Raw genomic sequence first — 26,389 nt, 5'->3', positions numbered from 1 at the left:
AGAGACAGTTTTAAGGGCTTTTAAAATATCTAATGCTCCAGGATCTAAATTGGCAAGGAGCCAAGCAGTGTCTTAAAGGGACAAGCACTTTATTATACTTTCTAATTCTTCCAAAGTCTGTCTGTAGGATATATGAGCTGGCTCTAATATGACTACTCTATTCTCATCCTCCAGTGGTATACTCTGGTCTCAGCTCATAAATTGAAAATGGAAGATCAGTAAATCAGCATGGACTGTTTCAGAGGGACGTTGTGAATTTCCAGTCAAATCTTCTGGTTTATCTTAAATATTTCATCTTAATGTCACCTTTAGAAAAAATCTTTCATTCAAGTAAGTTACAACATCCAGTTCTAAACTGATTACACTCCCCCGCTGACCTTCTGGAGAAAGGCTTCCACAGCAGTACAAATACCACGTTGGCAGCTCTCTGCTATAGCTTAGGAAGGAGAATTTTTGGCCTGGCGAAAATCCTTAAAACCCTCCCAAGAAGTGTTGCGATGCACAAACAAGGCAAAAGGAGGTTGGCATTACCATAATATAGCACATAATCTGCTGTGGCTCTTGGCCAAGGCTCCTTTCCAGGGTCTACCATTTCAGGAAGGGGGGAGTCCTATGTCCCTTACACCAGCATGACCAACACACTGATGCTCATCATAATCTACGGGACCAAACAAATTTATTTTCTGTGTTGCCACAAATTTCAGCTTTCTAAGCGAGAGGAGTTGGTTTATTGAGGCAGGAGGGGATGCATTAGTGAGAGGAATTAAAAAAGAAAGATACAGATGAATACTTTCATTGAGTCTCTCCAGTACAGCCTGGCTGAATCTCCTTACAATATTAATAGCAACTTCCTCCCCTGAGGAGAAGTACTTCCCAAAAAGCTCAAAGAAACACCTAGAAGAGAAAAATTTAACTGGAAAATTGTATCATGAGATGTGTTATAAATGTCATTCATTTCAGCCAATGCCAGTGGTACTGGACAATAAACAATGGACTCTTGGAATACAATTCTTCTGTATTCTGCTAAATACAAAAACAATTGAGGAGTTACCTGAGAAACGTGCTGATAAAATCACTCAGAGAGCTTGAGTCTCTCCTCTTCCCTCCTGCCCTGGCCTTACTTTTTTGTCTTCTAAGTGGAGATGATTTGGGTTTTTTGGGACTTTAAATGAAGCTGGGAATTTCCATGGCTGCTTATTTGTACAGGGTTATACTCCACAGTTAATTCACCCTGACAAGAGTGATGTTGAGCTTTCTTGCCATATGATCTTGTATTTAAGATCCTGTCAGTTTTGAGGACTCTAAATAAGCCTTCTTTTAAATATTTAATACTCTTCAGTGATATGTGCCTTTAGGCTCTGAGCCTGGTCCAACCATCAAAACTCAGAGTTTTCTATATTTCCCATTACCACAATCTTCCCATATAAATTAAATTTGCACTCTAAATTCTCTGGTGGATTCCAAGTTGTTTTCTTCTCATTTTCCATTTCCCTATATCTAGAAAGAAATAAAACTCTACTTGAATTCCTTCTATAGGATTTGTGAGGTCTTTGTATAGTAAAATCTTCCCATCCCAAAAATAAATACCCAGAATATTTTGTGACGATGTCTCTGAAGAGGTGAAATGCTCAGGTTCTGTACATCTTGCTTCCTTTTTTTAAGAACCTGCACATGGAATGCTAAAATAAATCGAAGAAAGGGTGATTCCTCTCTCTGCTTCACTTGCCTAGTGGCTTCCTTCCTTTTGTTCTGCTAACTACAGGAATAAGAGAAACTACAGACTCCCAGACACGAAATGAAGATCTTCATGGAGGAAACAGAAGCCACCTTGCAATACTAACCCATTGAAGGATTATGGTAAATATGAGCCTTGACCAAAATGTGAGCCTGTTGCTTAGGGACCTCACCCAGGTCACTAAGAGAAACACGGGTTAAAGCTCTTGATTTGAATAAGATTGACGGAGGCTTGGACCTCTGTCTTCACTGACTATGCCAAGCTATTTTTCATTTTGACCATAAGTTCCACTGCAGAGCTGAAGATATGTCCTTCTAATTGAATATATCAAGTAGTCACTCAGCCTCAAACCAACTTAGATATTCATTCAGGCTTCTACACACTATGAAGGAAAAGGAGTCTGAAGGAGTTAGTAGATCAGATGTTGCCTCTTATCCTCACTCTCCCAACCAGCAGCCTCAACCATTGACACAGTTCTCAAGGTACTTAAGGATGGGGTCCTCCCAGGAAAGATTTATTTGCTTCCTGGTGTTCAAAATACTGCAGAACTTGTCCTTTACCTGTATCTTCCCATTTGCACTTCTGGATTTGTCAAACATGCGCACACACCCCTGCTAAAAAATCTGAGAGTCATTCACAACAAAAGCCTGACCCAAGAATCACAGATCTACTCTGAATAGGATCCCAGGCAGACGGGATACCTGTCACATGATTAATGCCAAAGGCAAAAAAAAAAAGAACCTTTGTCAAATGGAAACATAACTAAACAAACAAAGTGTGTGTCAGGTTCTGTTCAAGAGGGGTTCCTAGAAGCTAACTCATAACAGCTAGAACAGAAATTCAAGCTTTTCTTTGGCAGGAATTGTCCCTAACTCGAAGGAAAAGCCTTTAGACTTCACAGAACTTGGTAAAATTGCCTTTGAGTGTCAGTAGTGAACACTGTATATTCTTCTAAGACTCCACAGTACAACTGTCAGCTGTCTGTTTTCTTTCTGCTATGTGTAGAGTTTATACAGACACTCCCAGAGGAGCCTTTAATTGCATGTCATGACAAGTCTCCCAACCTCTTTGCAGCTCTTCCACTTAACACGTAGTGTAAACTCACCCAATCTCCCTTCACTTTCTCCTTCCCGGATTTCTCTCTTGGAGCTCAGTGGAGGCCTGTGTTGAAGCTTCATTATGATGGAGTGGACCCAGTGGAGAACTCTATAAAAAGCATCCGACCCATTTATCAGGATAGATCTCTTTAACAAGTCTATATAAACCTCATGTGTTGAAGAGCCCTAACCTGTGACTCGGAGACAAAAACTAAAACCTGAAGTAACTAAGAAAGGGGAGGGGTGTGTGTGATCACTTAGTCCTAGATTTTTTTCAATAGCTCGTGCAAGAAAGTCACTAGATTTTAGTAACAACAGCACTGAGTGGTCCCAGCAGAGAGACAACAGCATTACGGAGAGAGCTATGCAAACACAGAGAGCGTTCCTGCCCCAGAGTTCTTATAATATAAATAGCAAGGACAGTGGGAGGGAAAATAGCAGCACAGAGAGGTGAAACACCTTGCTCAAGATGACACGACAGCTTGGTAGTCACTGGAGAGTATTGCCTCTCAGGGTAAATGTTTTTGTAAGAGATCTGGCCTTGTATTTAAAAAAAAAAAAAAAAAGTCAAAGCAATTCTCATGGTAAAGATATCGTAAAGTCTGGTTACACTTGTACACTTGTAGATTCTGTAGAACACCATGTCCCAGCGTGCCATGTTATTCCCTTTTTGTGATTCTCAGAGCAAATTTCCTCAATTTTCAAGTCTAAAGAGACATTTCTTTTTTACTGCTTCTGCCTGGAACCAATATCCAGAAATTAAGGTGCAATAGTGAAAAATTTGTATTTAAAGCACTGTATGTTTGCGTCAAATTCCTCCCCCACCCATTACAGCCATGGCTTAACTGCGCATTTAAGCACATGTTTAACCACACAAGTAGTACTTTACACATCAATGAAACTACCTGCACTTAAAATTAAGCACTTGTTTAAGGGCAAGATGTAGAGAGACACATAGTGGGATTTTAAAAACCCCTTGAGCATTCAGTGGAAGTTAGGTGCTTAATGCGCTTAAGAGACATTTGAAAATCCTACTGAGATGGTGTATCTGCAGCTGAATGCCTCTGGAAATCTGGCAGGAGACTCAGAATGATACAGTGATTGATTGCGGTGAGAATTACACCTCTAACGAAGTCCTGATTACACAGAGAATTTGCAACAGATACGGCTAAAGCTGGTGCAAGGACTGGCACCTTTTTCTAAAGCAGCTCTTGGAGCTCCATCCAAAATAGCACCTGGGTGATCTGTAATTCCGTGAGCTACAGGAGCAGCGGCTCTCAGAGGGCTCTCAGGAGCAGTCAAGCCAGCTTGTGGTATGTTTATGCTTCTTAATTTCCGGATTTCATCTGCCTGGGCTGTATGTCACTCTGTACAGCAATCAAAGACCCCATCCTATTGCTTCCCTATCCTACCTCACCAAAACCTGCAGCAGATGCATCTCAACGCTCTCCCTTGTTGCTTGACCCTGGTCTGATCCCTCAAAGAGGACCCAAAAGACCCAGGCAGAAGCTCTGCCTGTGCTGAGGGCAGCCTCCAGCTCTGATAAAATCAGCACTTACCCAGCAACATATCCAAATGCCTGAGGACACTCAGAAGCTGAACAAACACCTCTAATGGAGTGATATAATTTTTCTAAACTAATGAGAGGAAGAAGATGACCTGAGCCCACAGGTATGAACCCTAATGGACAACAAGCCGAGGAGATAAGCCTCCACTTTCCACACAAGCTAACAGAGGTCATGCTGGCCAGAGTTTGAATCTTTCTGGCAAGCAGCTCACTGCAGCTCTACACCTGGCTGGGTTTAATTTGTTATTTATGTCAGCTTTGCATATTTGTAAAGTTCAAGGGTTTATTGCCCTGGCCTGACCTTGCCAAGTCAGAGCTCACATGTGGTTCTCTAGTAGCAATTTCTTTCTAATAAACTTTACTTGAAAGAACATGTGTGATAGATTTTGTTGATGATTAAAAAGAATGGGGCTATGTTCATTGTTAGCCAAGCCGGTTTTGAAGTTTTGTTGGAAGTCACCTCTGTTCTCATTTTTAAAAAAATGTCCCCTTCCCCCTCACCCCTTTATTTTACTGCACACCCTAATTATGTTTCATGTTGAAGCATGTAGCATTGTTTGTGTCTATACAGTAAAGACACTCCCCCCATGTGCCTATTAAGATCATTAAATTAAATAACGCTGTTCAGAGTTGTTCTTTAATCAGAGCATGTGCAAGCACCCAAAACCTGGGCACACAAACGAGCATGAAAATGCAAGTCTCTGATGTGTGAATGGGTAAAAAGCAACCGATGCCCGACGAATTCTTTACCAATCCCAAAGACTGTTGCTCCTAATTTGCTTTGTTTTCCCCCATTAACAAAGGAAATAACTATTTTCTGTCCCTAAAGGCTGTGTAACAGGGCATGATCCTAGCACCATAGGAAGCAACATCAAATTCCCTCCACCTTCAAAGGGCTCAGAAATTCATCCCTTTATGCTCAAAAACAAATAAGCCAGCGGTTCCCTGGGAAATAGAACTTCTAAAACCTGATATTTTGACCTTTCTGCAGTGTAGATTCTCACGTGGCTAAAAGCATGGCTGTGCCCGTGTTGTTTTACCCTACTGCTTCATAGTGAGAATTCCAGGCAGCTGGGTGCCGTGCAAGCCCAAGCACTAGATGCACTTTGAGGACTCTATGAAACTGAGAACTTTGTGCTTGTGCCCATGGACCTATGTTTAATCCAGAGCTGTCTATCCTTCTGCCAAGTGTGGTTGACATTGTCAAATTCAAGAGTTATTAGAGTTAGATAGACAGACAGACAACATGATTGCATAAATCTCCTTGTCTTATAAAACCCAGCTGAAAATGTTATAAAGCTGCTGGCACACCCTGAAATCCTTGTTGCATTTTCAGCTCAGGCCCTAATTCTGGACAGACAGCATCGAAGGAAGTTTTCATCTGATGTACGACAGCAAGTTACCATGTGCTTTTGTGATTACTTGAAGAGCACATATGTGCAAGTACTACCCTGAATCAACAGCTTTGATTGTAAATCATTTGAGGCAGGATTGCCATTTATTAAATGTGTGTACAGTGACCTGCCTGAGATCCCTAACACTACTGTAAAATGACTAAATAAGTAAATAATAGTGACATTCATGCTCTGACAGCAGCTTTGAGACTTTCCATTAAATGAAGAGCTCAAGAGGCAATTGTGTCTAATGGTCAAAGCAGGGACTAGGAAGCTGAATTTCTAGTTGTCACTCCTGGAGCAGGGTCAGGATGCATTGCAGGTTACTTCTGCCTGCAGTACCAGTTCGTAGCTCCCCGTGTGAACGGGACTCTGGCATAAGGAATTGTCAGCCTGACACAAGTCTTTCCTTTACTAAGCAGCTTTGCTAGACACTAGTTTGAATTACATTTATTGTGGGTTGGCCTGTAAAAGCTGCAGGGCAATCAGCACTAATCAGCAGCGTGCCAACTGATCATAAGAGCTCAGCCTTCAGTCCTGTCTGAGATTTGCTTTTCCTGATGCCACTGAAAGAAATGTTAAATCTTCTTGTTTATCTTCCTTTTGTATGAGGTGACTTTTCAGACGAGATGGGTAATTTTAGCAAACCATTAACAGACATGTATGCATGTTTGTGTCTATATCTATATCTATATCTGTGTCTATAGCTATAGCTATATCTATATCTGTATCTGTATCTATATCTATAAAACTCCAAATACTTTTTTTCTCTTCCCTTTAGCTTCTCTGTTTCTTCAGCACCTCTGTTATCCCTGGCTCTATATGCAATCTTCTCATCATATTCACTATCCTTAATTTTCCCGTCTCTTTCTCCCTTCCAATTCTTCCACTCACTCTGCAAATTTTATATCTTTTAGCTCTAAGTGTCCTTTCCTGGCCCTACTAACACCACACGTTGTTATCCAGATAACACTCCTTTCTCCTTTTAGAAAGCACTGTTACAGTGTTCTCACATAAAATGCAAAAGATAGTTTGGCACGAGCACACTTTTGCAAGGAACAACAAAATCAAGGGGGTCTAATGCCAACTGAAGAGCCTCACGATCAGTGAGTAGGCAAAAAGATACAACCCAGAGTAAAGCAAAATTGAGGCTTCCAAAGCAAACTGGAAAAGTTTCAGCAAAGTCCTAGACCTTACTCTGATTACAGCTTAATTGGACACCCTGGTGTTTGAAAGGGCTCGGTGGAAAATAAAACAAATGTGCCTATTGTTCTTAGAATAAGTATTGTAATAATAATCATTCTTTAAGCATCAGTAGTGCCTTTCATCTAAGGACTATAAAGCACAGTGCAAACATTAATGAACTAAGCCTCTCAGTGCTCTCATAAACAAGGTAGATATTTTAGACTCATTTTTTAACATAAGAGTGAGGCCCAGGGAAGATACCAGCAATCTGTTTGTTCCGTTTGCAATTGCTTACTTAATTCTATGTATATTTAGGCCCAGCAGTGAGTATTACTTGTGCTAAGTGAAGTGATAAGTATCCTCAGTTCCAATGCCTCTTAGTGTGTAACATCTCTAAGCCCTACTTTTGATGCTTTAAAAGCATGTGCTTAGATCCTTCTGTCTCAAGATCTCTACCAGCATCAGGCTACAAGTTTGTGCAAGGACGGGAGGAATTTAAGGCTCCTGATTCCTGATCGACCATGATGTTCACAGTATAGCTAATGTCCTGTAAAGACCTATGCATAGTCTTCACTTTCAGCATGAGCAATTTTATTGAATACGATATTGAACACAGTGAACACAGTTGATTCAGGGTGCAGAGGTTTGTACAGGATTGGGCCTCATATATTTCCTTTAGAAACTCTCGGATGGCTTCACATACCCACCCAAGAGTTTAAAACATGAAATGGAGCTAAATCCCCACAAAACCTTGTTTTATCAACCTTTGCTAACTCTTTGGTGATTGGTTAAGAAATTTGTAAGCGGCGTTTCCCACACGTTGGCTTAATGAGAAGCTTTCAGCCTTGCTCTCGGCCAATCCAAGTGCTAAACAGAACACTGCCCAATTTATTTTTTAACAAGGTTCTCTACTATTGAAACCAGTATGAAGTGTAATTATGGGCTTAACATTCAACTGTTAAATTATCCTCCCAACATCTTTCCAGGCAAGTCTCTTAGCTCTTCAGAAGAATATTTTATTGGAAAGGGTAAATGTATAAAAATCTACTGTTAAAACACTTAACAAATCTCCCCTGTCAGGCCAGTAAACTGTAGTCCATCCACTCTGATCTGAGATTGCTGTTTCTCTGCTCCCCCTTCCCCACCTCCCTTTTCTTTGTTTAAAATATGCTGACCACACAGTGACCTCTCGTAACCCATTGGTCGAAAATTACAACCAGCCACACAAACAAGCAGCTCGAGGTCAGAAAGAGCAGGGTCTGCTAAAAGTTAGTAATCATACATTAATTCCCTGACATAATTAATCAAAATGAACCACCGTTATCTAGCGCGGAACCTTTAACCTATTACAAAGGGGTCAATTTGCAAACCACTTGAGCATGGGAGTTTGGTACAAATAGCATACTCCCTTCATCTGGGATGCCCTAAGTAGGCAAAAATGCCTTTGAAGTCCCAAATCTACCAGATTTAGATATAATTTCATCAATCAAGTTAAAAGGCTGCCTTCCCTCCAAAAAGGATTTCATGTAGATCTGTCATCTAGTTCTGTTCAGTGGGTGACTGAAAATCCATTTGTTAGGCTCTTTTTGTCAGGATGGAGTAGGCTGCAGTTGGCTCTACATGTCAAAATAGCTGAAAGTTTATCAAACTGAAGGCTAAGAGGCATGATTTGTGTTAGAACCTGTGCTGGTCTGGTGAAGGAAGCAGTAAATCTCAGCTTTGTTATGCCAATCAGCTCCAATTCTGGAACTTAATTGTGTTTTCATTTGATATGACTATAACTATATCTGTATAGCGTGTGCACCTATTCATAGGGAATCGGAGACAGGACTTCACAGATCTGTACAGCTCCCAGGACCATGCTGCTTGTGATTCTTTATACTCTCGATCAAGCAAAATCCCTGTGAATTGGTATTATTTCCTTCTTAAAAGTAGGGAACTGAAACCCAGAGAAGCATAACCTTGATCTTTCAAGGGATTTTAGTGCTCAGTTCCTTTTCAGATCTTAAATTCCCACTGAAATCAGCATGAATCAGGCATCTCAACAGGAATCAGGAGCCTAAATACTTTTAAGATTTGGGTTTATACAGCGTGTCCAAGGTCACACAGGAGGAACTTGCAGCAGAGAGGAGAGCAGAATCCAAGTCTCTGAAGTCCACTGAATCAACCTTCCTCCATCAGATTTAAGATCCCTGCAGTCCATGGAGTCTCCCTTGAGTGTTATCTTATCCTCTTTCATATGTACCAATACAAACACTCCTCCACATGTATATTTAATGTATTTATTTATTGCATGCAAGAATGGATGAGCTGTAGAGTTTTAGAAGAATATCATCTTATCCAGTGGTATCATATATCACACAGGTGAATCTCAAGGGGTTTGTGATGTTACCAAGACCCCAAAATAGAATTAATTTTAAGCCATTCACTGAATATCATTTTCTGTGTCATATAATATATGACCACAACAAAGGTGTCAAAAAATATTTTAAATGACTTTGTATTAGTGTTAGTGCAACAACTGTGTTTGGAAAGTATCACACCTACTTAAAAAGTTTCTGGGAAATGTAAAACAAAGTCATCGCTAAGGTCACTGTTTTAGCAGAGGTCACTTGAACTACAATTCCCACTATGCACATGGAGTTGACATGTCTGGCTTTTAAAACAAAATCACAATTCATCATCTGAATGTCAGATCTGTGGCTTATGAGTTCCTGGTGTCTGAATGATTATGACACTTATAAAGTATATTTTATTATTACAGCCCACTCATTGCCACTCTCCATATGTGAAGTGATGGATATTTTAAATGTAATTCTACTTATTTATATTTATATCTTACTAGTGACAGGTAAAAAGCATCAACAAATCACTGCAATTTTTAACTAGTCAGAGACAAGATTTATTTTTAGTATAGTTAGTATGCACACTGTGGTTATTAGGAAGAATGATTCCCACCCAGAGAATCATTGTTTAGTCATGTTTAATTAAAATAAATAATAAAAAAAAACCAACCTCAAAACATTCAGAAATGTCACACAAAGGTAAAAGGGACGATGGTAGAGATGTATATCATAATAAGTCTTTGTGTAGAAACAAGGGGCCAGACTATGCTCACCTCTCTGCCTTGACTGCTAGAAAGGCTGGTCTGATGCTGTGGTCTATCAGCCAAGAGCCAGGAACTGCACGTTAACTGCAACATCTTCCAGTGCTGGAAGTGGCCACTGGAAATTAAGAGGCTAAAGCTGTCTCTAACAAGAAGAGATGAGACTGCCTGCAACATACTACTCCTTCAGATTGTTACCTTTTCATATTAATTAATTAAGTACATAATTAATCTATTAATACTTTAATTGTTCAAAAAATTAAGGCTATGAGGGACTTATTTAATGGATAGAGGAGCAGCAGTTCTGGCTCAGGTTTCTTCTGAGCCACCTGTCTTTCTGTAGACCTGTGAGTAAACAGCCTTTGCTGTAAAAGATGGGTAATGACAACAAGGTGTTTATGTATGAAGGTGAATAGGGCCACGTGAGTTACCGGACAGGGGGATTGGAACTAGATGATCTTTAAGGTCCCTTCCAACCCAAACCATTCTATGATTCTATGATTCTATGATTCTATGACAGAATGAAGGTTGGGCAGAGTATCTCACCTATGTGCTTTCACTGTAATGAGATCGTCATGAAGATGAGTTAGCTTTGTACAGTCTGTAAGAGACTTTTGTCATTGCTACAGAGACCTTCGAAGAAGTCCAATGCTTCTTCTCCAGCCCAACAATCCTTCCAGTCCACAAGGAGTGCTGTCATCAGTTCCCAGGGTGGCTGGATGGCATGCCAGACAAGATAGGGAATGCTGCAGTTCTACAGCTCTTCTCCTTCCAGAAGGGCTAAAAAACACAACACAACACCTAAAGTGCAAATAATGCTGCTCCTGCTTCATCATTCTCATTTCAAAGACCCTTTTGCACATGAGTTTTGCAGCCGCTTCTGGCCACAGCCTGGTGCATACCTCTCAGAAAGGGTGGTGCTGGGCATGTACTGCAGGGTGGGATCAAGGGCCAAGGTGGGAATGCCCTCTTTCAATTCTGGACAACTCTGTGCCATGGGATAGTACAACTCTAGGATGCTGAAAGGTTGTTGGCTATGTAATCTCAGGTCCCTCCCAAGAAAATCAGTGCTTTACTCCGTGCCAGTCCCCAAGTGTGTGAGCTGAAAGGCTGACATTAGACTGTTCACAGGGAAATTTTGTAGAGTGGCAGAAAACTTTGATGCTTATCTCTACTTCACTCCACGCACTGTACCAAGTCACCGCATGCTCTAGCACGAACTACTGAAACCCTCACTTAGCATATGTGTAAAATGGATATAACTATAATTAATGACCTCCAGGGTCTCTGGTAAAACCATTTAGCATTTGTCAGGCACTCTGTGGGCTTTTGGGTCAAAAACAACAAATGTAAGGTAACATTATGAAGAGTTTCATCCTCAAGTTATAATAGGATATAGTTGCAGCAGGATCTTCAAGTTACAAATAAAATCACATTGCAGAAACGTGTAACAGAAAATGCAACTGGACACACCACACATTCAAATAGACTTAAGGGTGTATAACATGCAGATGTATTCTGGACCTGGTTATTTACAGAGTGATAAACCTGTTCTTGCATAGGTAACTTCTGCTACTGTTAACAGACATAAAACAAGTGTGAAGACACCAATTGCAGCAATTTACTTGCAATGGTAGGTTGCTCTAAGGTATGAGTTACCTTGAACTTGTTCAATAGTATCCCACGAAGGACAAAGGGGTTGCTGGTAGCTCATTCTGCAAAACCGTCTGAGCTGCAAAGGCTTGTGAGTCACACTCCAGAGCATCTGCAAGGAAAAACACATTACATTTTCCAGGCCACCAAAACTCCTGCTCCAAGTGGGAAACTCACACATGTTCAATCCATTCCCTCCCCCACACACCCTATCTCAACTCCCACGGGATAGGGAGTTTATTAGTTAATACTTGAGCTTAAATCTTCATCTGAGGAAGTGATGAGCATCTAAGACTCTCCTCCCTTCTTGCGCAGAGATGAAAGTTTCTTAGCTGGCCTGTTCACTCCAACCTCCCCCTTCCTGGAAAAGATGAATCCCTGCTGAAGAAATCTGAAACCTCTGGCCACCCAGCATATCCTTCAGAAATAAAAGCATCTTCTCTGAGAAAATGCACGCATGGAATGAAGCACAATGCAAGGCAAGCTCTGCTTGCATAGAGCTGTAGGAAATGAAAGGTAAAAGCCAAAAAAGCCAAACGGAGCGGTGTTAAGATAACAACAGGACATTGTTTTGATCCCAGGAGATCCTGTGGTTTTTCTTTTTAATAGTGTCACTTAGAGTAACTTATAAGGGAGGCAGGGAAGGTGACACAATTTTATAACTCTGCAGGGGCTTCACACCATGGGACAAGATTCCTATTGTACTGAGGAGTATTGGAAAGAAAAGGGGGAAAAGAAAAAAAAAAAGAGCTTGCAAAGCAGATCTAAAATTACACCTATTCTCAAGGAAGATACAAATCTAGGCCAGAAGGATTGCTCATTACAATGAACTCCTAGGAACTTTTCTAGCAAATGCTTCGCAGGTATTTATCAACCTAGCTGAGGGCAGGTGAGTAGGAGCAAAAAAAAAAAATCGGCCTGCTTTCTCCCCACAAAACCTTCACCCTTGTTTCTACAATTGATCAGGTTTTGGTTTGCTCCTCCCCAGTCCAAAATCTGGGCAAGAAACCCCTCAGTTAACGGGAAGGGTATGGTGGGGATGTGACAGAAAGAGAGGAAATTTCAGACATAACTGATTCTCCTGACTTTCCCACCTAAGATCACATTTGGGCAAACGCAAAAGGACTCTTTTAGCCAACGGGGCCAAAGTAAAAACAGAAGAAGGAGTTTTCAGGGTCTGCCTGTGCATTATGCTCAGGACTGGGTCCGTCCCCCGAGGTGCAGCCCCTGCACGTTTCTCCTCCCGACTGAGATCCCTGTGTTTGCTCACCGCAATCAGTCTCTGCTTCATGGATTTTTCACTTGGCCAACTACCTTTACCCAGCTGCACCCCACGTGGAGGCTGGACATTTCTAGTAAGTCCTGCCAGGGTTTCTCTATTTCAGAAATACAAAATGGTGTAATAAACAGGGGCTTTTGGGCTCTCCCCTTTCCTCGGTTCCATCAATGGCAGCAGAGGTGGGCATGATCCGTAGCACCAACGAGCTCTGGACCACTCGAGGTAGCTGCTGTACCCCATACAGACACAGACCATAGTTCCAGAACCTGGCACCAACAAATCAGTTGCAAAATTCAAGCCACGAAGTTGGATCAAACCGAAGACGCTGCCACCCTCTTACAAGAGAAAACCATAAACAGTTAAATCCAAAATAACAGAAAATGGGCAGATTCAGAAACAGAAACAAAATGCAACAAAACTGTGTGGGCATGTACGATTTTTAAACTGTAATATAAATCCATGACGATAATTACAGTGGGATGGCCCCGGTGTCCCACTATTATTGTTGGAGGTAAGGTCTTAAAAGACTTTTATCTAAGCTAATTTCAGCTATTTGATACAGAACTTCTTTTATTCCCTTCCCACTCTGCATCACACAATGCTCTTTTTGGTGTTTCCGTTCACACAGCGGGCACTGATCCCTGCTAGGAGAGGTGTCAAAACTTCTAATAAAATGACTGCTCACGCAGAAAGTCTCACAGCTGAAATTTTGGAGTCGTAGAAACTCCCACACAAAGCAAGGCTGTCAGATCAGATTGCAAGGTGTCAGTTTACCCAATTCAAACCTGAGGTTCTACTAAAAAAATGCACAACAACCCCCTGCTACACACACGCACGCAAATGGAAAACGTCAATCAAAAGTAATTAATAGTTTTCCTTCCTCTTTTGCACTCTAAAGAATGCCAGGAGACAATATTCTGTGAACTCGAATGACTGATGAATAACATTTGTTCGGAAATCAGATGTATGGTAAAACATTCAGAGGCGTCATCAGTGCTACCTGAAGACTATACTCCAGGCACACGACTACCCCAAATTCCTCGGCAGCATCTGGGCTGAAATGTGCTGCTCAATGTAAAGTTTCGGAGGTGACAGAAGGCGTCAGTACAGATGGGGAGGACAGATGTGGGGTTAAGCCAGATGTGAGGGAAAGAGCTTGGGGCCAGATTTGAGCCTTCAGCACCCACCATTTACGTCAAGCAACTGCGAATGATCTCATTTCCCAAGTCATTTAGGGCAAAATATGGTTTTGTGTGGAAGAGCCAATACTTATGGGAACTTATAAAAAAAAAAAGTGCTATTGAGCTTCACTGAAACCTGCAGAGATTTAAACCAAGCTCCTCCTCCAAGCCGAAAGCCAGAGTTCTTCTTTTTTCCAACAATATCTGCATAAAAGAGCACTGGTAGTTTGCTTGCTCTTGAACTCAACATCATTGCACAGAGTGCTAGAGTGCTGCTTTGTATTTTCTTTTCGATAGTTAGGTGTGGATTTACTCACAGAAGGATATAGAGGGACTAACAAGGCTTTAGCCCCATACTCTTTCATCCCCATTAGCCCACTAATTCCTGTGTCATGTTTTCATCTGGCTGTATGGTGGATCTCAGCTGTGTATCTCTCGTCTTCTCCCTAACACAGTCATGGATGCATTGGATCCAGTCCATGTAGACGGAAATACAGTAGCAAACAATCAACCATGAATGTAAAAAAGAAAAATCCTCCCATTTCTTTCATATTGCTTGCTCTCGGGAGGAATACTCCTGCTTTGGCACAGCTTTCTTCCACCTAACCAGAGATTTTGAGGAGACAGATATACCTGGCTGGCAAAGTTAGCTCTCTCCACCTGCACATCACCCTTGCACAGGAGCTCTCTCTAACCCCCTTCAGCCGAACTGATCTGGCTTAGCAAAGAGTGGCTAGTAAAACTGCTGTGCAATTTTTTCTTGCTATTTCCCATTCAGTTCCCTGTGTAAAAGCATGATCCTGCAAAAAGATTTGTGTTTAAGCATTACTTACCCAAATAATCTCCTTAAAGTCAATTGAATAGCAAAGAGACGTTTTCCAACACACATGCTTAAGTCCTGGCATGGTTATGGGCAGTAAATGACTTCACATCATCCCCTTCCACCATCTAACACCTGCATTGTTTTTATGGACAGATGCCACATGTGTTCTGTTTTTTTCCCAAGGTTTTTTTTTTTCCTCCACATTTTTGAACATACTGTCCACAATACTCTTCATATATCCTTAATCTACTCCGAATGGCAAGAAGTAGTATATGATACAGGTGGCTCCTCCCAGCCTACTTGCAGGCAGTGGAACGGAAAGAGGATCACTACTCTGGATATCTTTAAAGCACTGGGCCTGTAAGTTGTTGCTGCTGTTGTAACCCCATAAAGCTCTTTTCTTTTGTTCTCTTCTTGAAGCTGGTTCCTAGTACCCTTCAGACATTTTATTGATCTTTCTCCCCCTCTAGCTCATACATGCTAATTGTACCTCTGTAGCAAAACAATCTTATTATCATGTTAATTAGTGGGAGGGTTGTTGAGGGTTTCCAGTTCATTACCTGCTAATTTCAAGATAAATGAATCCACAGGTTACTAAGTAAATAAGGTCACCTATCAAGTACTTGTAAACGTGTTTGTAAACAAGGAGGGGAGATGGGGAGGGAGAGAAAGGGAAGTATGTTTGGCTTGGATGGTGGGAAGTGGCTTTGGATACGGATTTGGCATCCCATGCTGGGGTGACTCCATTTCCCTTGAACTCATTTGTAATGGAAAGCGAATGTTTGCTGTCCACCTGGTTCCCCAGTGGGACGTTTCCTCCCTGCAACTACTGTGTGCGCTCAAAGGGCTCTTTGTGAGCAGATTACTCATTCGGAGGTTTTTGGTTGATTGTTGCTGCCTTTTGTGGGGAGAGCCAGGAGTGAGGACATGCACTAGGCAATACAGCACCAAAGGGGGAACAAAAAAGCATGGCAGTGTGAGTCACAGCCACCTCCCCCTCCACATGGCTCAGGGTTATTCATATTGCCTTTATACACAGGGCCACAGGACAAAGGAATTCAACCAGAGAGGGGAAATAAACACTCAGATCCTCTGCTGGGGTAAAATGACACATTGCTTTGAAATCTCTGCCTTTACACCGCACCCCGAATCTCCAGGAAAATTACTCTCTGAGTGGGGCAAGTGAATAAAAGGGCCGTGCAGAAAAGCATATCTGAACCATGCAGAGGTTAAGTTATCAGGTGTCAAAATGGAAAGCGATACTGAGCAGGATCCCTCGGGCTCCATCCTCGGACCAGTTCCGTTCAATGCGTTCGCTAAAGTCGGTGAAATAAATACGTGTATTAAATGTTCAGAGCACACCAAGCTGGGGAGGACAGCCAGCTCACTGAAAGGAAGGACAGCAATTCAAAGAGATCTTGATAAATCCAGAAAACAGGAAAAAATAGGGTCCTAATCCCTAAGGGCAATTTTGGAGTCCAAGTCTGAGTAGGAGTAAGGTGTGTGAATACAGGGTGAGCCCAGCAAGGTGTTGTTACTTTATTAAAGGACGTGAAGAGATGAGCAGATCTCTAGTTAAAGAGGGGGCAATACTGTCACGATGTTGTGGGCAAAGCAAACATGACGTTAGCACGTATAAGCAGGAATATTGCTTGCCAGGCTCCCGAATGACCTCCAGCCCATGCAGCGCCAGGTCCAGAGGGAGAGCAGAAAGATCAGAGCTCCAGGGAATTTGGCCTGTGAAAAAAGAGACTGAATGAGCACAATTTTTTTAACTGAGGGTCTTCAGAACTTTAAAAGATGAAAGAAGGAAATAATCTACCCTCCAGAGCCATACTGGCTAGGCCAGAAAGTAAAGAGTTTAGTTTACAGCAAGAAGGATTCAGATCAGGGAAAAAACCTCAGGTGCCTGTATATAAATATTTAGTGTCACTTTAGGGACCCAAAGATATCCAAGACAGTCTGGCAAACATGATAAGGGATCTATGGGAGTCTTGTTCCCTTGTGATGAGGCTGTAGACTTGGTAAGATATCATAAGACATTTTAAGCAGCAGTAGAGACTTGTGTTTAGGCATTTGAATCATTCCCTAGGCAAAACTTCTTGAAGCTGTGGGCAGTGCAACACTGGAGCAGTTTGCATGAGGATGCTATAAAGTCTTCATCTTTGGAAGAAGTTGGGACAGTTTGCCTGCCTTGGTGAACTGAGATCCAGCAGATTCTCACCCTAAACCACCTCACGTCCATCTGGTTTTGTACCTAGGTGAGAATTCCCTGGCTAACCTCTTTTTCTGGCAGTGGTGCTCATGGATTCAGCTTTCTCTTTAACTCATGTCTGAATCTGTTTCAGAGGCTTGGAATGGTTCACAAAATCTCCAAGGGTGGTCCAGTGGGTTAGACCTGAGGAGACACAAGAGCTGGGAAAATTGCAGTGAGTAGTACATCTGCCCCATCTCACCTTTTTCTCGGAGGGACATGTCTGAAAACACTCTTCCAGTTTGCCAGATTTGATTCAAATTCTGTTTAAAAGATACACTTATGGTAAATATATTTTTTTTTCCCCTAGTTGCTTTTAAAATATGTTATTTGTGCCAGGAGCTCTGCTGAATGAGTCACCTGAGCTTCTTCCACCAGCTGGATGAGCATACAGCAACTTGTATCGTCAGCTTCCAAGGGTAAACGATCATGAGAAACAAATATAAAACTGCTTTTTGTGAGCATGCAAGACAGAAATAACCATTTGAATGTTTGCTAAAAACAAGTGTGAAAGCACGACAAAAACAGGCCAGGCAAATCCACTTAGTTTTCTTTCTTCCCCCCCTCTGTTTTATTTGAAGAGTTATGGATTTTTCTATTTTACATGAATTAGAAAGTAGAAATAGCCTCTTTTTTGAGTAGTCGTTGATATCAAACGCCTGTGAAACACAGCAAGCCCTTCTCTGAACTCAGAATCGCTTGTGCATTTATTTGGATACCAGAAACTTGGAGATTTTAAATTTCAAGAACAGCAGTTATAAGGAATATTCTGCATGATCTTATTATTGTAACTAAACAGTTAAAATATGTGCATGAAACACAATCAAAGGGGTTTCTGCGTATGTATTTATTTCATTTTCACCTGCTTGCCATATAGGGTCAAAATAAAAAGCAACGTTTTCTGTGTTAATTTTTTTAGCATGCTTAGGAATTTTGGGGTTGTTTTTCTGTGGTTAATCATATAATTAATCCAGTGTTTATTAAGACAGACTCAAATGTTTGTATCATCTGGTTTTGGCTTGCCTTTCAGAACACCTTTAAAGTTTCTAACTGTGTAAAATGTAGATATTCCAGAGGCATCGTGTTTTAGCAGTCCAACTGGCAACTGAAACACTGAATTCTCCCTTCTTCTTTTTTTTAATTAAGATAATAAATTGGTCTTAAATTATCCCTGAAATCAGACCAGTGTTGATTACAATGGGTCTCATGCTGTGACAGCTCAAGATGATGTTATTTTTATTCCTTTTCAACGAGATCTTAATCTCTCCCTGCGTGTAAACAAATTGTCACAGTAACCTTGTTCTTTAATCTCCCAGCTGAAGACCTTTAAAGCATTGGGAGATAACAGATCTAACTGAGATTTCATCAGCTTTCAGGCTTTTACAGATATGCTGCATGCCTCTCCCACTGCTGCAGTCTTTAAATGTTGAAGGAGAGAAGCGCACATTACACTCAAAAGCTTTCCTTAAACGTTTGAAAATAGTATCCGCCTAGCAACATGCCATTCAGGGCTGGAAGCCGCGGACAAAATCTGGATGTAGGCACAGCAAGCCAAATTGCTACCTGTTGTAGCTGGTGCAGAACCATCCCACTGTCTCTCTCGTCTCACTCTGGCTTACCCAGGTCAACCCTGCTAAAGAGGTCGATGGTGTTTTAATGCTCAGCAGAACGTTTTATGTCAGGAAGAAACACCAGCTTGGATTTCTTATTCTTCTCCTAGCAAACAAAAACAATTTCAAGGGGCAGTTAGTAAAAAGAGGAATTAAAAGACCAGAGATAACTTGCTGCTTTTCCCCACCACCACCCCCCCACACACTTCCACTAGCTTTGCAAATGTGAACTAATTTATCTTCTAAAGCAACAGATACATAATTATACCCAGTCAGCTATTACAAATGGGGTAAAAGAGGCAGCAGACAGCAAAGTTATTTGCCTAAGGGCCTGCAGCCTGTCTCCCACCTGGCTCACAAGCAGTGAGCAATTGCCCACCCTGGGGAATCCAAATCTTCAGCCTCGCTGCTCCCCTCCTCCCTGCAAACTCCCAGCATAACTGGTTTTCTGCTAAGTTCCCAAAACTCTTCCTTCCACTGGCACATGGCAGGAATAACACTGTCGACTCCACCTGTGAATACTTCTTTAAAAAATAATGTCAACAATCTGCACATCAGGTTATTGCAGTGCATTCAGATGAGCATTTTTCATGTTTGAGGGCATGTAAGCATCATTATTCATAGTGGTAGGACTGGGAATACTCAATAGCATCCATAAACCTGGTGTGCATTTCCTTACAGGTGAACATTATTTGTGAGTAGACATATGGGTACATTTTCCAAGCGCTATACAGGAGCCACTGCACACACACACGAAAAAAATCTGTTCCTGTTAAAATGGCTTTTGCCCAGACATCTATTGATGTTTGGAAAATGTGCTCCATTTATTTACTGGCATGCTAGTTATTTGTCTATATAACAATGTTCTCTGTCAAGTCAAAAAAATTTATTGTTCCTACAATTTAAACTCTTTCATTGAAAATTCAGCCAAAACTATTCGAAGTCTGACAGGAAGGCCTCTCTGCAAACAACATAGATATCTGCATCAGGTTTTCAATAATATTGTCCCAGATTTCCTACTGACTTTCATTTGTTTTAATATACCTCCATGTCAGATTTAAAAGCCCTTTGTATATTTCCAAGTATTTTAAAGTTATAGCAGATATGTGTTAACAGCATGTAAGTACCAAATAAATATATATACACACACATAAATATATATATATATAATACAAATTGGTTTTTATTAACATTACCATCAACTGAGAAGTATTTCTTTACTTCTGGATGTTTGGCTTCCTGAGAAATCTGAGTAAGCACAAGGCACCTTTCAGAAGGAAAACAGGCAAAACTCAGGCGAATCTTAAGCTGATGAAGCATCTAAAATTTCTTTGTCAGGAATAACAAAATGATTCAACAGCAGCAAAAAATAATCAAGTTTCTCAACACCAGGTTATTCTGCAAATGTTTCTCAGGTTTGCCAAACTTGACTGAGAGAAGACCACAGAAAAATTAATCTAAGGATACAAAAAGTTGCACTCAATAAGTTTGAAACACTGACTTTTTGTCAGAATGATTTTTTTTTTTTATTTTGAAATTCCTTCAACTTTATTTTAACTACGTTCTGCCACTAAAAATTTAGGCAAGTGGACATTATCAGCTCAGGGATGTTTTCAGAGAATCATGTTTACTGGTAGGTTTCTGAAAATATTTTAAATAGGTAATAGGAAATATTTACTTACTCAGTTATTTGCCAGCAAGCTGGGAAAGTGACAACATGCAGAGTGGAGTTTGGGACTATTTACCAGCTGAAGTTCAAAACTGAACAGCACCGCTGGCAACACGAGGGAGGAAAAAACTACTATTGATTATTCCCTATTTTTATATTTCACAATTTCAGTAAGTTTAAAAAAAAACAAAACAAAACAAAACACAAACTTCACCCATAGTTGAGAGAAGTTTGATTGCTCTAGAGGCACATTCTCCCTGTGACTAGGTGCTTCTTACCACATGCCAAATTCAATTACTGAGCCTCCCCATTACCTCCATCATCTCCAGTGAGGAAAGAAGGGACAACCATCAGCAAAACCCGCCGGATGTGAAGCCAGGGCAGGAATTCAGCCCTTGGCAGCTCTAAGAGAAGACAATGAAGTTATCCCACTGCAGCAAAGCAAACCACACCTTCCTCAGTTACTTTGCTCTGGATAATTCCTACCTGTCTTAGACATATATGTGAAAAAGTACTTAAGATATTTGTGTTATCACATGAGGCTGCCTCACCACTTCCATCCTTACAACATTCACAGGTTACAGTCCAAGATAACAGAAATATACAGTTTTTCCTCTACTCTGAAACTAGTTCACAAGTCACTAAACATCCATCCTTTCTCCCTTTAATCTTTCCAGAAAGAAGACCTCCCTGATAAAACATCATTTAAAATGTATTGGGGTTTTAAGAGCTAAAGGCAATGGCTTTAAATGTAAATATCAGTGAGAGTCTCCGGTTTAGATTCTGCAGCTGCAGTTCAAGTCTATATACTTAGCACCACCTATTTCTTATCCTAGCATGGGCTGGCAAAATACCACAGCCTGAACTAAGCACAACTTGCCTTGCAACTTCTATAAGAGTGAAGATCAATTTTCTCCCTGAGCAACAGACTAATTCATCAGCAGGGTAGAGACTAAAATATGGCAAGAACAAATAGCAGAGAGCAGAGCAGAGATACCGAGAGAAAAGAAGGGAAGAGACTGGAGGGAAAATAAAGACAAAGTAATTTGCTAACTAACTCGACCCAATGGAGCCCCCAATTCTGTGTCACCTGGGAGGGAAGAGGCTGCAGCTGTGTGCAACCCCACGTTACTATTTGCATCGCAGTAAGCCCCAGAGATACCGTAACTTCCTACCAGGGACCGGCTGCGGTGCAAGGCTGTGGGATGTGTCATTCACAAAGCCCTTGGCATCGGTTTGCCTTTGTCATATAAACACATCCTTTGCTCTCGTTAGCGTATTTTGAGTCTTCTGAAATGAGGAGAGACAGGTATCTCCAGCCACCATGCTGAACTGACTTCCCCGTGGTGCTGCCAACACAATTTTAAAGCAGATAGTGTGGATGATTACTTAAGTGAATTTGCACATGATGGCAAATAACTATGCTTAATAAAACTGAGAGAGCCTTAATGATTTCATTTTGGTGATTTAATTTATAAAAGCAAAGCTTAATCATTTAATAGCGTCATTAAGAAAACACCACAGGAAGTTTAGAAATAAAGAATCATCCGTATCTCCTGAGAAATGAGTTTTCTTCTAACATTCAGCTCATGACAAAATAAAATGGAAAGCTTACAGCTTCTTAAATAATTGCACTCGAAATATAAGCAATCCCTGAAGAATCCACTCAGCTTCGCCTTCAGCAGCACAGAAGAATTGCACTTCTGTTCACCACGATGTGAAAGAGGCTTCACAAGTAAGAGACACCATTGGTGATGGGAATGCTTGCACACCTTTTTTGGATAAAGAATACCTCATGAACAAAATATAAATTTTGGAGCAATTTAAAATAAATGTTTCGAAAGCAGCAATTTTAAATAAAATCATATCCTGTCACCGCATTTGGCAAAACGACAGTGGAAGCATCCCTTACACAGTGTGTGTGTCTGTGCATGCATGTGCACACACGAGTGTGCCTGAGTTCCAAATGGAAATCTCCAAGGACTGGATTAACCAAGAGTTTGCATTGGGGTAATGGAAAATATGACCTCATTAGCACTAGGTTTGTCATTTGCTCCATAATACAAAAGTAAATTACAATGTATTAATGCAGTTAGTGTTGTTTTTAATGTGCGCTGGGATACAATAAAAGTTTTTATGGGGGAAGTGTGATGGCATGTTTTCACTACAGCATTAGCACTGGTCTTCTGATAGGGCGGCCAGTCATATTACCCAGTGGAACACTCCTATAATGATGTAGTAAAATTTGACTCTGATATAGTAAAATCTGTTTATGGCAAAGCTGCTTTTTCACACAATTGGGCTGGGGCAGAGAATAGAAAGGACACAGCTGAAAGAATTCTTTTTTAGCTTTATTTTCCTAGAAAGTGCTTAAAAACAAACAAACAAACAAATATTTCTAGGCGTCAGGCCTGCCCAAAGGAATTACCATGCCATACTCTCCATCTTCCTTTGTGTAGTTCCTTTGCTTCCTCGGTTAATCTATAGGTTTGTCATCCAGCAGCTGCCATAAATTAATGTCCACATCTTGGTGAAGTAGCCTAAACAGAAGTATTGTAATTTAACACACTTTTAATAGGCTTGTCACAGAGTTTTGCATGTACAGCCCAGCCCGCATAAAACAACCTCGGGCGCGTTCGTGGCTTTGGAGAGGGAAGGTGGTGGCTGAGAGCAGAGGGTGGGGTGGGATCCTGTCCTTATTGAACACAGAGCTTGCTTGTGTTTGTAGCAGTGCTGGCAGCCTGCGCCCTCCTGCCCATGCTGCTTTATTAAGTTATCAAGAACAGGTTTGTGGTACTAATGAAGGTTTGCAGGTGCTAATTTTTAAGCCATGGTTTTGCTTTTCTCTCTTTCTTAGCTGGACAAAGAAAGTTTCATGCGTTTAAACTTGGTCTCATTGGCCTGCCTAGGTAGTGACTAGCAACGGCCATCTCATCACCATGCCTTGACCAGGCTTCAGGTAACACCAATCACAGTTGTCTATGCAGCTGCCCATGACCAACAAGCCACACTCCACAATTGCATTGGTTTCCAAACCGAGATTTGCCTTCAGAGCCCTAGAAAGCCATGCTCATTGCTGATGTGACCAGGGAACATGTTGGTGTCTGGACTGGAAGATATCATGGGTGGGAAAAGTGGCCCATCGCAGTATCAGTAGTCATTCCTCCCTCAAAAAGTAGCAGGAAACTTAAGCGAGAAGCCCAGCTCCCATCCGCTGCCTCTCCACTCTTTCTCCTTTCTCCTCCACTTGCCTAGATCCAACCTTTCATTTTTGGGGAAACTAAACCGGATTTGCTTTTGCTTCTGAGATACCTTGAACCAGCTCGAATATCACTTCGGAGAAATATATGAAAACAAGAGCTGGAGAGCAAAATTTGATAGGACAAAGCTGTGAGGGCCATTCATTAAATAAATTTTAAAAAAAGAGGGTCAGGAAGTCCTGAATAAGGCTTTATAATGAAAGGACGGACCCAGCTAGCCCATGTCTGTGACTCTTCTGCTAGTCTAGTGACAGTAGTTGAAAGTTATTTATTTGTTTGTAATATACTTTTCCACCGAAACACTTTAGTAATAAAGAGACATGAGGGGAGACACATTAGAAAGTGTGCCATACATCAAAATGAAAAGTACCACATAAGCTACATGATAAACGTAGGATAAAATGTACTTTGTTTTCCACAAGACAAAGCAATAAGGAAAATGCTGTGTCTGGAGTAATTCTGAGCATGGAACTTCTGCTGGTTATTTATTTTTATTAAGCAAATATACAACCCTGTAAATGTACCTGGAGCTAACTAAACAAGAATAGCACACAGCCCCGGTTCTGAGAAGTTCACAGCCCAACGTGGACAAGACACTGCGCAAGACAGACGGAACAAAAGCCTGTGATTCAGGGAAGTGTTGAGACGTTTTAGGCGAAAACAAGCAGAATTTATAAAAGCAGCAAATAATGTGGCTATTGAAACTCCACATAATCATTAACAGGTATAAACATATCTCCTCTCCTTCCCATTGATTGATTTATTCCCTGGTGGTGTATTGTCTAAATCCTACACGGCGAGTCCTGAAGCAAGGACAGCCTTTGTGTTATTTGTACAGTGCTTAGCACTCCTAGGCCCCCATCTTTCACTGGGGTCTCTTCTATTTCTTTTTCCAGCATAGCTAATATAATGAGCAGATCTGAAGACGAGAGTGAGGGAAGAAAAGCATCTGCAAGACAAGGGTCAACAAAATCAGAGAGTGACACCAGGGGACTCCGGTTGGGAAGTAAGAGAGGAGGAACAGAGAGTCAAAGCGGGGGCAGAGACAGTGATTATCTACTTCTCTTACTTATTTGCTCAGGAGCTCTTGCAGTTTTACTTGAAAATGCACAAGAAGAAAAGGAAAGAAAAAAGTTATTTTGACTTACAAAAGCGAGGAAAGGTCATTAGGAAGACTTGAGAACCAATAAAGCTCTTTAAATCCTTCCTACTTGTAATGCATAGAGCAAAGCTTACAGGAAAGCTGCAGCTAAGAAAATTACAAATGGTAATGCTATTATTTGGCATATAGTTGCCAAAGGCATTCAATATAAAGATTTTACAGAGGTGTCAACTGATATATAGCAAACACACAAACAGTCTCCAGCATTGTAACATATGCAAGGAGAGCCGAGGCTAAATATTAAGCATATGAATTATATATTCTTGCAATGTGAGGCTGAGAAAATGCTTGCTGTGCACCATAGTTAAAATGAGCAATAAATACCAGGGTTAATGCTGGCAATGTCTTGTTGTGGAAGGTTCCTCTAAGCCCCCCTCTCCCAAGTTTGGTTTTCGAACCATTTTCTGCTGTGTCGGATAATGAAGTGATTAGACTGCTCCTTTCCGAGACTGTTACATATTTAAAACAGGTTCCACCGCTGCCTCATTTTAAACATCAGAACCTGTTTTGGGCACCAGAAATGTGAAACATGAACATCAATAGCTTTCTCCTGCCAAGATAAGAGCTTGCTGCAGAGGCCAAACATATGTCTTTCTTTTTTTCCCCCGAGGAGCTTTCTGGATAAGGAAGAGGTGTGTCTGTACCTGAGCTGCTTAAAATGACTCAGCCACATATGGGCCTTTTGTAAACTTCCCTTTGCTCTTTCTCCACAGGGCAGCAAGAGATTTCGGTCTCAAAGTTATTGCCATCTGGGTTGAAAAGGATGGGTCTGCCCGAGATCAGCATCCCCAGCAGAAGTGGGTTGGTTTAGTTGCTGGGTGCAAGCCCTTATGGAGGCAGCTCCGCCGGGCGCTTGGCTCCCTCAGGAAGGGTCATCCCAAGCCTTGCCCTTCGAAAGGAGCAGCAGGACTTTCGTGAGAAATCGTGCCACACTTCGCTGCGACCCGCGTTGGCGTCAGCGAAATTCGGGTGAGGTAGATGATAGCAATGCAAATGTGAAGATCTGTGGTGTTTCAAAGAAAAACTCTTGTGCCAGGCCAGGAAAATCAGGATCTGGCTTTGCTGGCCAGCCAAGGTGATGCCTTTGCCGCCTCCGAAGTGCTGGAAGCACTGCCGGTGCCCGACGCACTGGGTGAGCGCCCGCACAGATGGGGCGTGCGAGCGGGACAACGCACAGCTTTGTATTGAGCAAGCTGGCCCAAAAGGCAAATTAGTTTGTGCAGCTCAAGTTTAATGAACAAAAAGTGCTCGTAGTAACCAGACTCTTGCCTCCCTCAAACAAGGTGGGGTAGTGTCAGGGCAAACTCAGCCGGGGGCCTGAAGAAAGATTTTCCTTGTGTTTCGCTCCGCTTGACCGACTTTGTGCAACCCAATGCAGGTCTGATCCACTCCTGGCTGCCTTCCCCCGCTGCCT

The sequence above is a fragment of the Tauraco erythrolophus genome, chromosome 14 (genome assembly GCF_009769465.1).
Source record: "Tauraco erythrolophus isolate bTauEry1 chromosome 14, bTauEry1.pri, whole genome shotgun sequence".
Classification (NCBI taxonomy): Eukaryota; Metazoa; Chordata; class Aves; order Musophagiformes; family Musophagidae; genus Tauraco; species Tauraco erythrolophus.
This window is presented reverse-complemented; position numbering follows the sequence as displayed.